At 34.9% G+C, this 14,695-nt stretch overlaps 1 pseudogene; it reads right to left on the bottom strand.

The window, feature by feature from the left end:
- Positions 1-12,520: 12,520 nt before the first annotated feature.
- LOC149565225 (UNC93-like protein 1 pseudogene) lies at positions 12,521-13,909 on the bottom strand (annotated as a pseudogene).
- Positions 13,910-14,695: the final 786 nt, after the last annotated feature.

Genomic DNA, 14,695 nt, shown 5'->3' with positions numbered 1-14,695 from the left:
AACAAAGAGATTTCCTGAATTGGGGAACACTGATACACATGTGTACTGCATATTTTCCTGCATTTGTTAAACTTTGAACATCTATGAAAAGTAGGGAAATGCCAAGCATTGATCGAATTAGATCCAACAGTTGCCATGAAACATTGAAATTTTTCTGTTAGTATACCTCTGATCTCACAATCCTTCGATGATATGACAGTGTGATGTTACAATGCTCTTTATCTTCGTATGATCAAGATTCTTCATTCTATCCTTTGCGATCTTACAATAGGGAATTTGTCATAGCATCTCATCTAGTTTTTTGAAATCTCCTGATCATACGATAGGTATAATTGTTCTGTTCTTTCTAAAATGCAGTCATATGAAAATTTGTAGCATCTCAACTCAAAACTTGAAGGCTTTTGAACTTATGATTGTTGAGGCATCATATATCTCTCCTTCACCTCTTCCGATCTCGTGACTAGGGCATTAGTTGTATCATCGTAACTCTTTAACACTTGAAAAGAAATGAATGACACCAAAACTGACAAGTAAGCATTTGGCTTTCATCTGGCTAATGGCATACATTCTTTCATCCATTTTACTTCTTGCCACCATGTAGCCTATTATGGTCACATCTGAACCATTCATGTACTGAATCAACAATGCATATTTTCTTATCTTCATATTTTGACCTCAAGAGGATTTTGAATGTTTTCTTTTGCATGAACTACTTCCTCTGCTCATTGATCTTGATCATCTTCAATGTTTTCCATGAAAAATACAACATAGCATGAATCTTCATCTTCAACATGATTAGGAACAAAGAAAGATGAATCATTAGAAAATCTAGACCTTCTTCTCATCGGAAGATGCATAAGAAACCCTCCAAAACCTAATCACCTAGCCATGGACTTGTGCATTTCTCATATGATTTCCCACATTAGGTGAGCTCAAAGGAATGAAAAGAAGAAAGGCCATCCTATGGGAAATTTAGACTCAGACTTAAGACACTGACTCTTGATTTGACTCAAACCCTAAAGCAAAAAGATATGAACTGAAACTTGGGCAACAACTATCTCTATCTGGGGATTTAAGCATGATAATGCTTGAAAGCATCCTAGCAATCTTTGGTTCCACACAAAAGGTGACAACTTGGAAACAAAAATAATAGACTAAAATAAGAAAACAACAACAAACTACCTAGGAAAGAAAGCAACTAAACTAAAGCAAACAACATGAAAGGAAAATCTACCTAACTAGCTAGTATGTAGGGATTACTTGCTTTCAATTTTGCATTTGATACAACTTCAAATCCTACCCATTAAATAAACATGGTAGGGTCTCTCTAGTGGGATATGCCAATTTGAAAGATTTTTTTTTATTCACTTGTATGTTCTGAAAAAGCCCTTTCCAAAAAGCTTGAAACTTAAAATGCATATGTCTTGGCCCATGTCTCTTATCCCATAACAACACCAAATGACCTTCCATGAATTTTGTTGGCTTTGCTCTTCTATCAAACAACCTTTTTACTCTTCCTTGATGTTCAATGATTTTATCAACCATTTCTTCCCTTTCTTCTTGCAGCTTGGTGAGATACATGATTCTCTTCTCTAATCCATCTTTAAAAACATCTCATTCAATGACAATCTTTAATTTGCATGCAACAAGTTCTAGAGGTAATGACAAATTAGCTTCCACTCCATGTACCAAGTCAAATGGAGAAATACCTATAGCTCTTTTAGGTGTAGTCCTATCAACCCATAAAGCATCATGTATGTTCTTGTACTGACTTTTTTGATTTTTCAGAGACCAATTTCTTTAGAATATTAATTAGATTCTTATTACTAGATTCGGCTTGCCCATTTCCTTGGGGAAAATAATTATAGGAATGCCCAACTTGTATACCATTATCATAGCAAAACTCAACAATTTCTAAAGAAAAAAATAAAGATGCATTACCCATTATCAACCTCACAAGAACTCCAAACCTGACCAGCATATGTTCTTTGAGAAATTCACATACTACCTTTGATGAAGTCTTTTTCATTGGCTTGGCTTCAACCCATATACTGAAGTAGTCTGTGGTAGTCAATATATAAGAATGACCTTGATTGGAAGGAGGATTGATTGGGCCTATAAAATCTAAACCCCATTGATGAAAATGAGCTTCAATTACCATTGGTCAGAGAGGTAAGGCAACAAGCTAAGGTTTACCAGTAAACATCTTGCACTTTTCACAATTCACAGCCCATTTATATGCATCTTTAAACATACCAGGCCAATAATAGCACTGCCTCAAAATTTTAAAAGCATAATAGTAGAAGAAAAGTGTCCTCCACATGCCTCATTATGAAAGGATGTTAACAACTTTACCTGTTGCTCTTTATCTAGACATCTTAAAAATGTATCATCAATTTCTCTCTTGTACAAGACATCATCATGAATCACATACTTCAAGGCTTTTATTTTCAAATATCTTCTTTTCTTAGTAGTCAATCCATTAGGGGATTCACCATATGTCAAGAAATAAGCAATATTTGAGAACTAGGGATCTTGAAGACTTACCATAAGAACTGTTGGAGTATTTTCTTCTTTGAATCGTTGATCATCTACCAAAGCTTTATAGAGTGCATTACCTCTTACAAGTTTGGTTGGTTTAATTTCTATATCACATTCTTGAACCTTTGCTATCCAAACTCATCTATTATTACAACCAACCTCTTGTTGAGTCAAAATACTTTTTACTACAGGATCTAGTACATATATCATTGAATGAGAATATAACACATCAAACCTAGAATTCTTAAGGGCTTTCACTATTGCATATGCATGTTTTTCCATTTGTAAATATCTCAATTCTTGATTCTTTAGAGGTATACTCATGAAAGCAATTAGAGCTTGTATCCCTTCTTTGTTTTCTTGCATCAATATAGCTAACATAGTGTTCTTTGAGGAATAACAATATTTGATGAGTTCTTTAGTGTAATTAGGATGAACAAGCATAGGGGCTTTGGCAGTGACATCTTTGATATCTTCAAAATCCTTTTTCCCAATATCACTTCATTTGAAAGTCTTGTTACCTTTCATCATATCAACTATACATTTAACTATCTCAGTGAAATTAGGCACAAATCTCCTCAAGAAATTTACTCGACCAAAGAAAGATTTTACTCTAGTTTTACTCAATGGAAGGCTTAATTGCTGAATAGCTTTAACCCTATTTGGATCAATTTTTACTCCTTCTTGGGGATACAATATGACCAAGTAATTTACCTTCAGTCACACAAAATAACAATTTCTTTGGATTCAGTGACACACCATGCTCTCTACATCTTTGTAGCACTTTTTATAAATCTTTGATATGATCTTTTCTCTTCTTAGAAAAGACTATCAAATCATCAAGATATATGACAATAATTTTATCTTGCAAATCACCAAAAGCTAAATTCATACCATGTTGAAAGGTTGCACCTACATTGGTAAAGCCAAAAGGTATCCTATTTTAGGAAAAAGTACCCCATGATGTGGTAAATGTAGTTCTGGATTGATCTACTTCATTCACTTGAATTTGATTATATCTTGAAAAGCCATCTAGCATAGACATCATCTCTGACCTTGCAATAGTTGTAAGAGATGATTCATATTGGGAAGAGAAAAATTATCTTTGAGTGAGGGTTGATTTAGGTTTCTGAAATCCACACAAATCCTTAACTCTCCATTCTTCTTCCTCACTGGCACAATATTAGCAACCCAAGTAGATTGATGAATATGGTATATAATCCTAACTTACAACATTTTTTGAATCTTCTTGCAGATTGCTCCTTCAACTATAGGGTTATAGTTTCTTTTTTTTCTATCTAAATGGTGCTACTTTTGGTTTAAGAGGGATTTCATGTTTGAACTTTCCACCCATGAAATTCTTTAGGTCTTCATAACTCCAAGAAAATATGTCTTGAAATTCAATGAGTAGTTTCTGAATTTCTATTCTCTCTTCTTGTGTGCAACACGTTCCTATATTTATCATTTTTGGACTAATCTCTATTCCTATATTGATTCCATCACACTCACCATAGGCTTTTCCTTGTTTATCTCTTTCTCTCTTAATGTATGCATCATGCCTATCAAAAAGATTTTCTAGAGAAATTAGATGAAGGGGAATCTTATTACCTTTCAGTTGAATCATATTAGGATCTATTTTCTTTCTAACATCTATCACTAGATCACCACTTGAATTAGTGCTTCCTTCAAAATACAAGCCTTTAAAAGGTACTTCTCCTTCAATGAACTGTTGTATGTGTTTTTCATCCTCAAACACCTACCAAGATTCTTCATTATCAGGAACATTTGGTCTGAATAGAACTTCTACTTTGTAGATTTAATCTTTAAAATCAGGATGTGGTAAGAATAATGATGTAGAGACTGCCAAAGAATCAACTCTTGAATTGAATTACCTTATTACTGATACAATTGAGAAGGCATCCAAACTCTCAATCTCATCCCACACTCTGTTATGATAATTCCTCAATCTTACGTTCTTTACTACGAATGATTTTTGACTTGTCTTACCACCAATTCTGCATCTCCTTGAGCTTTGAGTAACTTGAATCCTTTTTGTTTTTCTGCCATAATACCAAGGAGAAGGGATTCATACTCTACAATATAATTAGTATTCTTGAAATCTAATTTATATGCCAAGTAAGTCATCTCCCCACTAGGTGATATCAATGCTACTCTTGCATCTGAACCAACATTAGCACAAGTACCATCAAATTCCAAAGTTCACAACTAATCACCTCTAGTCTGCTCCACTTCTTCTGAACTATCAGGGGTATTAGAGAATAACATATAATTACCAAACGACATTTCATGATACAAGATTTGAGACCTAGGATCATCTAATTCCAGGATAATTAATCTTTCCTTTTCTTCTGGTTCTAGCTTCACCTTTGTATCTCCAACTTGAATGGTAGCATAAGACCAATCTAGTTTTATCTCTCCCCCATGCCTTTGGAAAAAATTCTTCTTAGGAGCATTCCATGGCTTTTAGGGATGTCTGCTACTAGGATGGTGAGTTTGAGTCTTTTTGAAGGATAGATAACTAGGGAAACTTGATCATCTTTTATCTGTCCAAGCAAGGGTACTTGTTTTGCATCCATTAAATAACATCTATCAAAAGTTTTAGTCAGTGGTAGACCTAGAGATTTAGCTATAGAGGTAGGCATTACATTATCAGAAGCTCGTAAATCTATGCTACAATTACTCAATATATTTCCATTGATAAACAAAGAAATATAGAAAGGATTTGGTTTTTTATTTGGATAGGTGGCTAAGACAAGGGGTTATTCTTCTTGAAACAACTTAGGTAGTGCACAATCTTCATTAGTCAAAGAATTCCCACTAATGAGATCTTTATTGTGATGATCAACATTAACATTAATATTAACATGACTCTCATCCTTATTATTACAATGCACAACTAATCTTTTTAATTGATCAGGATTAGCTTTCAAGTAATCTAATGGAGATATTTGAATTCTCATTTCTTCGTAGTATTGTATTATGTCAAAGGAATTAGATGGCTTACCTTTGTGCTCTTTTTGTGAAGTTGAAGGTGCCATACCATTGTCTTTATCAATTTTTTTTGATGGTGTATTATTTTTTATAAGAACTAAATTGTTAATCTGATTTTTATTCTTCTGACCTCTGGTCATTACTATTAACTGAGGTCCTTCTAGAGTTGCAAAGCAGTCACCTCCTATCTCTGAATCTAATTCATATTCCAAGAAAAAGTTTTCAAAGTTGCCACATGGAGCATGATCATCCTCAGTTTTAGGATATTCAATTGCTTGTTCTTTATTATCCACCATTTGCTTGTACCTAATCATATTAGCACATGTATCTCCATCATGATTTGCCCTTAGATGAAAAGCATACATAATTTGTCTTTTTGGGGCACTTTCAATTGCTAATCTTTATTGAATAGGTTGGATTTGCAATGCTTTACCTCCATTTGGGTTTCTATAACCTTCTTGTTGAGGTTGATGAAAAGAATGAGCAAGCCTATTAATTTGTTTCTTCAAAGAAATGAGCTCATTAGACAATTTTTGAAGCATGAATTCTGTATTGATAGAAGTATTAGTTTTATTACTCATGGTTCCAGATTGGAATGCTCTTTTCCACTTACCAGAGGCTATCACGTCATCCTCCATCTCCACAGCTAGTGTTTGAGCAACTTGCAAGTTTGCTACATTTGTTCTTCTAGTTTGATAACTCAAATCAGGAGGCATAGAGCTAATGTAGAAAGTCTTCTTGTTATCATTTATGGGTGCACTTACAACAAGTATTCTTTTGATGAGTTTACTAAACCTTGTATTAAAATATCTCATGGAAGCTGATGGTTCTTTCTTTATCTATGCCAATTTCAACAACAATACTTGTGCATCATTTGTACTTTTGTAACATTTCTCAAACCTTAGTTTCAAAACATCCCAATTTGTGATGCATCCTATAGGTAGGTCTTGAAACCAATTAGCAACATTGTCTACTAGTGTATATACAAACATTATGACAACCACATCCTCATGTTGAGGATTTACCTCACCACAAACCTTATGGAAAGCACTTAAGTACTGTTCTACAGAGGTGGTACCATCACTATTAAATTTTGGAAAGTTCTTCCTTGATGCTCTTGGCAGATCATTATTAGCTGCAAGGGAAAGAGGACCAATAGCATTTCTCCATGATTTTGCCATAACTATTGATATAATATTATGGTTTGTCTGAAAATAAACAGAAAGTGGAAGTATTGCACTAATCAACAACAAAGCATCAAAAGCAATAGGAATGGAAGTCCTAGTAACAGGAGGAGGAGAAGATTGACTTCTCTATGTTCTATTAGGAGAAACAACTGTAGACAATTGAGTATCTTGGAGTTGCTTGGTCATAGATTCCCTTACATGTGCTCTTCCTTTTCTGCAAAGGTCTTCTAGGATAGGAAAATTGTCCTTCTTGAGCTCTTTGTATATTGGGTCAATCTTTCCTCTTTCTTTGACACTCGTGTATATTTGGAACTAGGATGTATCAAATATTTAGAAAAATGGTGTTTTGAATTTATCTTTACCAGTCTTCAACTTTGGATTTGTTTCTTTTCTTCAGTAGGTTGAGGCTGTAAAACTAGTATCAAGTTGTTATGGAAAAAACCTGACTCCCACAAGTCCTTTCTTGCAAAGTTCAAATATATGGAATTAGATTGCAAATTAATATGAAGGAAAATTCTTCAGAGCTTTCATTTGAATCTCCTCTGTAGAGTTATCAAAAAACTATTGGTTGATAGTTTGTCCTCCTATTAGATTTTATAACCTAACTCTTTGATACCCAATGTTTTGGAAAGATAAAATGATGTTTACCAACAAATGGGTCAGTGTATGTATTCTATCACCACCCTTTGAATTACTAGGTACAACTCCCTTATGATTTGCAATGAATATGGTTTTATGAGATCATAAGTTTTGACATTATAAGCTCTTAACCTGAGAGAAGTAAAGGATAACCAAATTATTTGAAGACATAAACAATTTAGGCAAAATCGATTTGAATAACCTATCATACCCAATGGAATTATTGTAGTAGATTATCTTGATATTTCTAACCTTACTTCTATTCTAAATGTAGATTAACAATCTAAATGTAGAAGAGGAATGAAGAGATATGCACATGAGGGAAAATGGAATTGCTTTCACTACCAGTCTTGAATGAAATGGAATCCAACCAAAAACTAATAGATTCATACATATTTGTCTTTCATTTCCCAATGAAACTATCTAACATGTTATGAAACCAGCAAGAGAGGAAACAAAACCATATATGAAAAAAGTAAGTGGAATCACCTTTTACTGTAGTTACTAAAATGAAATGGAATCCATATGGTTATCACATAAACACATATAATTCTCTTTCAACTCTTAATGCATAACTAATCCATTCATGGGTAATAAAACATGACAAGAAAATAGGGTAAATGAAATTACAAACCAATTCACCATCAAGTTTGTCGACCTTTGTATTGTCAAATGAGGTTACATTTGTAGTTTACTATTTTTCCTTAGCTCAATAGAGCAACAGTCACAAAATAGAAAAGGAAAATAAAATATGAATTTATCAAGTGATATGAACATGTGGCATCTCCTCCATCAATGATTCTAAATCCATGGTGCTTATGAAAACACGAGATGACTATTCAGCTTCATGCAATCTCAGGAATCCTGGAGAAAATTGTTGTTTTCTTCATCTTCTATTGTTCACACCAAGCCTATATAATTCATAATACAACGGTCCTTATAACTTCAAATTCCGTCGTTGATCTCAAATCAATGGTCTAGATTAAATCATTATAAACCCCTTTTACTTCTTCCTTCACACTTTCATCTGTGGGTCCCTTTATAGACACGTGTCAAACTGTTGTATTCCGGCATTGGTTAATCTCTAGTCATTTTTGGAAAGCAGGTATATGAGTGTCATTGATTTCTAGAGATCTAATGGCTGAGATGTATAGCTATTCTATGTCGCATCTTTGCAACTACCATTCATCTGATGCTTTCCTTCGATGCAATGAGGTGATTAATTTTAACCTTTTTCGTTGGGTCACAACTTAGCATATCTTTATTTCACTAACTGCATCGACTTGTCGATAACCACTCATTAATTGTGATCACAATATCTCAACGTTAAATTTAACTACCACTTCTAACCTGCAACTACGTGATGACTAGCTCTCACATTTTTGCATCCATAATCCTAGTTTATGATTTTAACCATGCGACTATGCGATTCCTTTTCTTTTTTCAGTCTCAACCTTAACTAGAGGTTACCTTTTAATCCCCATGACTATACAATTCACATGTCTTTTGCTACGTTGCAGCCTTAACCCTTATTTACTTTAACTTGCTTGCAATGATGTGATGATCGTTGATTTCAAAGATCTGACGATGGAGATTTAAAGACTTAATTATCTAGTTTGCTCTGTGGTGTAGGTCCATTGGTTCCACATGTCGAATGGTCATTTTTCCACATTAATTAAACATCAAGCATCTTTCAAAAGCACGAAAATGCCAACCGTAGATCAACTGCAATCTGAAAATCAATATGAAATTGAGAAAGACTTTATATTATTATGCCTATGATCTCACGATCTTATGATCTAATGATTTGGCAATCTTATGACAACCTGTGTATTGTGTGGTTGGGAATCCTCTTTCAAAATTTTATGATCACATGTTGGCTAATGTATCATAAGGTCATATACTTGAAAATATACAATCACGATGTTAAGATAATATGCAACACTTATGATCTAACGATATCATCATAGCTTCTTAACCCTTTGACCATTGTCTTCCAATGATACGATTCACTTGACTAACCTTTGTCGCCTGATCGATTGAATGAAATACTGCTTCCTTTGATAAATGAGTTCATCTGATTTTAACTTCAATCAGCTACGACGGTGCAACATAGAGATTTCCTAAACTAGGGACCACTAATACAGGTGTCTATTGTGCATTTTCCTGCATTTGTTAAACTTAAAGCATCTATGAAAAGTGGGGAAACACCAAGTGTTGATTGATTGAGATCTAATAGTTGCCATGAAACATTAAAATTCTTTTGTTCTATACCTCCAATCTCACATCATAGCATATCATCTAGTGTTTTGAAAGCTCCCAATCATACAATAGGCATGAATGTTCCTTTCTTTTGACAATGTGATCATATGACAAGTCGTAGCATCTCAACTCAAAACTTGAATGCTTTTGAACTTATGACTTTCGAGGCATCGTATATCTTTTCTTCACCTCTTCCAATCTTGTGACTAGGGCAGTAGTCATATCACCGTAACTCTTTAACACTTGAAAAGAAATGAATGGGACCAAATCTGACAAGTAAGCATTTGACTTTCAACTGGCCAATGGTGTGCATTCTTTCATCCATTTGACTTTTCTCCACAACATAGCCTATTATGATCACATCTGAACTGTTCATTTATTGAATTGATGATGCATCTTTGCTTATCTTCATATTTTGACCTTAGGAGGGTTTTGCATGTTTTTTTTGGCATGAATTGCTTCCTTTGCTCACTAATCTTGATCATCTACAAGGTTTTACTTGGAAACTACAACATAGCATGAATCTTCATCTTCAACATGATTAGGAACAAAGAAAGATGAATCATTAGAAAATCCAAACCTTCTTCTCACTAGGAGACGCATAACAAACCCTCCAAAACCTAATCACCTAGCCACAGATTGGTGCATTTCTCATATGATTTCCCACATCAGGTGAGCTCAAAGGAATGATGAGAAGAAAGGCCATCCTATGGGTAATTTAGACTCAGACTCAAGACATTGATTCTTGATTTGACTCAAGCCCTAAAGCAAAAAGATATGAACTAAAACTTGGGCGAGAAATTTATAATCCAAAATGGATTCTCAAAATGTGATTATGATGTACCATCACAAAATCCTAAAGGATAGTTCATATATAGGGGATATGACCACCCACAACAATATTTGATGCTAGATACTTGTCAATAAAATTTTAGAATTTCTCCAAGGTCGTACCAAAAATTTGGGAAACAATCTAATCCCATTTTTTATTCTTGAAAAATACTAGAATTGTCCAACAATGTGTCATTTAATTGACATCCCAAAACACATGCTAATTTAGACATCCTTCAAGCATTCTAGGCACTTGCATATTTTTACTATGTATGGCTTCAATTTCTAGTTTGGGATATTTCTTCATTTTACTACATTCACACAATTAATGAATCTTCTTTGATTTAAATTGTTCAAAACCCTTATCTTTGTATCTTTGTAGGCTATGTGAGAGAGAGATTCCAATTTCATTTCATTATTCATTGAAATCCCAATCTTCCTTGAAAGATAATCTGCCCCATTCATCCCTGAGAATACATCTAATTCCTACTACTAGGGTTTCCCTTTAGAATAAGATAGATAATTAAAAAATAATAATTAATTTGTTTATAAAGATGATAGGAATAGATGAATAATATAGATAAATTGAATAAAATGGTAGTTGTCAATTTTAGATGTCTACATTTGGTGATTCTCAATTGATGAATTTACAAAGTAATGTCACCTGATCAATTGACACACCTATTTTATGAGACTTTATAAGGGCTTTCCTATAACATATGCGCTTAAGACGATGAACGTCTTTAGTGGTTCCTTGCAATGGTGTATCACCACACATATCACCTTCTTCTAATCCTAGTAAAACACCTATATCCACCCCTCATATGACCATCATATAACCATCAATGTTACCTTGTTATGTGCTTCACAAGAGTTGGTACTACATTTCCTACCTTTTTATTTCTTATTAGATTTGTCCAACAATATGACTTAGCACACGATGAGCTTTACCCTTGCAAGCATACCTTCTAGTAATTTCATAACTAATAGTATGGACCATTTATATTTAATCCTTTCACATTACTATGTTAGTTAAGCCATCTACTCATATATCCCACTTTTCATCCATCCCAAATATTGAATCATGTTGCTTTTCCATCGTACTCAATGATTAATTAATATGCTCTAGAATGAGATACATCCATATATACAAATGACTTAACCCCTTACCTCAGCCTAATTATACCCCTCTATTAATTGCATACATCTAATATAATCTCACTCTCTATCACTACAAGAAATGTTCCATCTTAAGAAAGAATCAACCTCTGAAAAATAATTTTATCACCTATCATTTACTACAATACGTATCATTAACATTCAAAAGATGATTGCATAACTAAGCCCTATCAAATCATTTGTTTCTCTTATATTTGATGCAACTAATGTAAAACAAAAACCACCAAATTCAGATCCATATATCATGTAACTATTTTTGTCAGATCCATATATCATGTAACTATTTTTGTCAGATCCATATATCATGTAACTATTTTTGCAAATAATGATGAGATTAGGCTAGATTTATTTCCATAAATATAAAAAGAATTCCATTATGTCCTGGTTCATATTGGAAATTTCTAGTTGCTTGTTTATACTTTGCATATATGATGATGAGTTGGGCTAAATTATTTCTATGAACCTTTAAAGAATAACGGTTTTCAATTATTTTGTTCATATCCTACTAGTTCAATCTCATGCTTTGCTGACTTGGGCACTATATGTATAAAGCATCTTCATACTAATATGGGTGTCAAAACAACAATGAATGATCGCACCAACTAGAAAAACTATCCATAGTGCTACAGATGAAGGCACTTGAATTTGAAAAAAAACACATTTTTGGAAATAGCGAATACACATTTGCAAGCATGCCTAACTAGGAGGAAGAGACTAGTTTTCAAAACAGAGCCACAATGAGGGCTTTTGAGCAAAAAATAACCCTGCCTAATCAAGGCTTGCATTAGCAATTATTACACGAAAGTAGATTGTGTTGAAATTAATGGCGTTCAATACTTATTCTGGTTTCTCTACGGAGTGTTTTGCAACTATAATTTCACATTATCATCTTTTACCGCTTCATTGCCATCTCCCATGTCTCTTCCAGAATCAGCTACAAGAGAGGGTTTATCATGAACAAAGAAGGCAACAAGAACAATTAAAAGAGGATAGCTGGCAGTGGTAAGACCCCAATTGATTACCAGCTCTTTTACTGGATAACCTTTATGGTTATCAAGCCACCAAGAAACAGCTGCTCCAGCACTTTGCACACCTTTGTAGAATCCACTGTATCTACTCAAAGTCTGTGAGTCATCACCAAGAGCCCCAATCATCCAGTACACCAAGTTTTGGAACATGGCATCCAGAAGACCATAGGAGAAGTAGAGGACAAATGGGCCTCCATAAGAAGCTCCTGAGTTCTTGAAATCAAGATTAGGCTTTTTCCCATTGTATTTCAGCTGATTGGCAAGCCCACCTCCCCATATGGCTGTTCCAAGCAAGGCAACTATGGTCACACCCATGTACCCTCTTCTCTTCCTGCTCTTGGAACCATAGTCAAGGACATACCCAATCCCCACTGATCCCAACATCTGTGCACCCCAATAAAAAACATTATTGAATCCCTTTGTCCTCAATGAGAACAATTGGCCATTGACATGATTGAATTGGTAGGTATAGAAGAAGTTGCTAGCAAAAGAGGCAGGGACTAGGAGAAGCATCTTCACATTCAAGAACAGCTTGAGAATTTCAAGCAACTCAGTTATGGGATTGGAATACTTCATAATACTCGCTTTAGTCCCATCATCTCTAATCACTTTATGGGGCTGAAGGAGGGCTAGAGTGAGAATGGTACCAATACCCATGAAGCACATGAATCCAATGTATGTTCCATCATTCACACTCCCTGCAGTCTTGTGGTAATTTGATATGAATGGAATGAATCCTCCAATGACACCTCCAAGATTGAAAATGCTCCAAAAGAGGGAGATGTACCTTCCCTTCTTGTCCTCCGTTGGGTATGATGTCATTATGGCACCTTGGCCTGCCCAAAGAAGCCCCGCTCCAACCCCCAAAATTGCTCCTGCTATTATAACAAACAGTTGGTGGTGATGGTGATTGTAGTAGAGGAATGAGCCAGCATACAGGACATATGTGGAGCAGCCCATGAATAAGGTGAGGCGAGTGCCGAGTACATTGTAAATTCCTCCACCCAAAACGCCAAACACTGCAAATGTTGTGTAAAGAGCAGTGTTGGCATTGTTGGCTGCCTTATGCTTCACCTGTCCAGCGCCTCCCATTCCAGTGAGAGCATTGAACATGCCGGGGCAGCAAAAACACACAAATCCAATGAGGATCACTTGAACAACAGGGGAATTGTACCGAAACCCTTTGGAAGGACTCCCTTCCTCTGCTTGCTTTTCATTATCTAAACCCATGAGTGATCTCAATCCTCGCGCTTATGGATTTATGAGAAAAACACTTATATGGATTCCTCAGCCTGTGGCTTGCAACTAGAATGTGAGGAGATTTCAAATTGATTCTTTGAATCTCCACACTCATAATTATGAATCCTGGCTTCCCCATGGAGTCATATATATCTATATTCTATCTTTCGAAGGGGTATTTTTAACTTGAAATCTGTCCTACATGGGCGTCGTTTCACTGGAATCTAAGTCAGCTAGCTGGATTCTGTGTGATAACTTTGGTCTTGACGACAGGGGCACAATGTCCATTGTAAACGGTCTGTAACCACCTCAGAGATGGCCTCATCGGCGTGGTAAGCAAAGCAGGCAGTGATTTAAAATTAATCTAGACACTATAACGAGGTTACGATCGTCTAGAGGTCCTTAAGTGACGGACATTTTATTAGTTCCTGCAAGATAACTTATGTTTTCATTGAAAAGGATAATTTTTTAATTTTTTCATTGGCTTGCGCAATGAAAAAACTCAAATTTCTTTCACTATGTGCAATAACCATTGAAATTTCGAAAAGCTTCTTCTTAAAGCTCCTAGAAATTCTAGACTTTTCCATATTTAAAATCCAAATCAAAGTTCTGAGCAGTAGAAGCTTGTTTCAATCTTTTCATTTTCAGCGCGGAAGCACCTTAGCATCAAATTGGGATTTGAATTTATTGGCAGAGGCGTCCGTTAAACTTTTCTCTGCATGAATTGGTTTTGCAAATGCCTATTTATTTTCGGTTGGGAGTTTTCTGACTAAATAT

The sequence above is a fragment of the Cupressus sempervirens genome, chromosome 3, assembly GCF_028749045.1.
Source record: "Cupressus sempervirens isolate cs-2001-9-10 chromosome 3, ASM2874904v1, whole genome shotgun sequence".
Taxonomy (NCBI): domain Eukaryota; kingdom Viridiplantae; phylum Streptophyta; class Pinopsida; order Cupressales; family Cupressaceae; genus Cupressus; species Cupressus sempervirens.
Note: the sequence above shows the minus strand (reverse complement) of the source record. Positions and strands in the feature narration are given on the sequence as shown.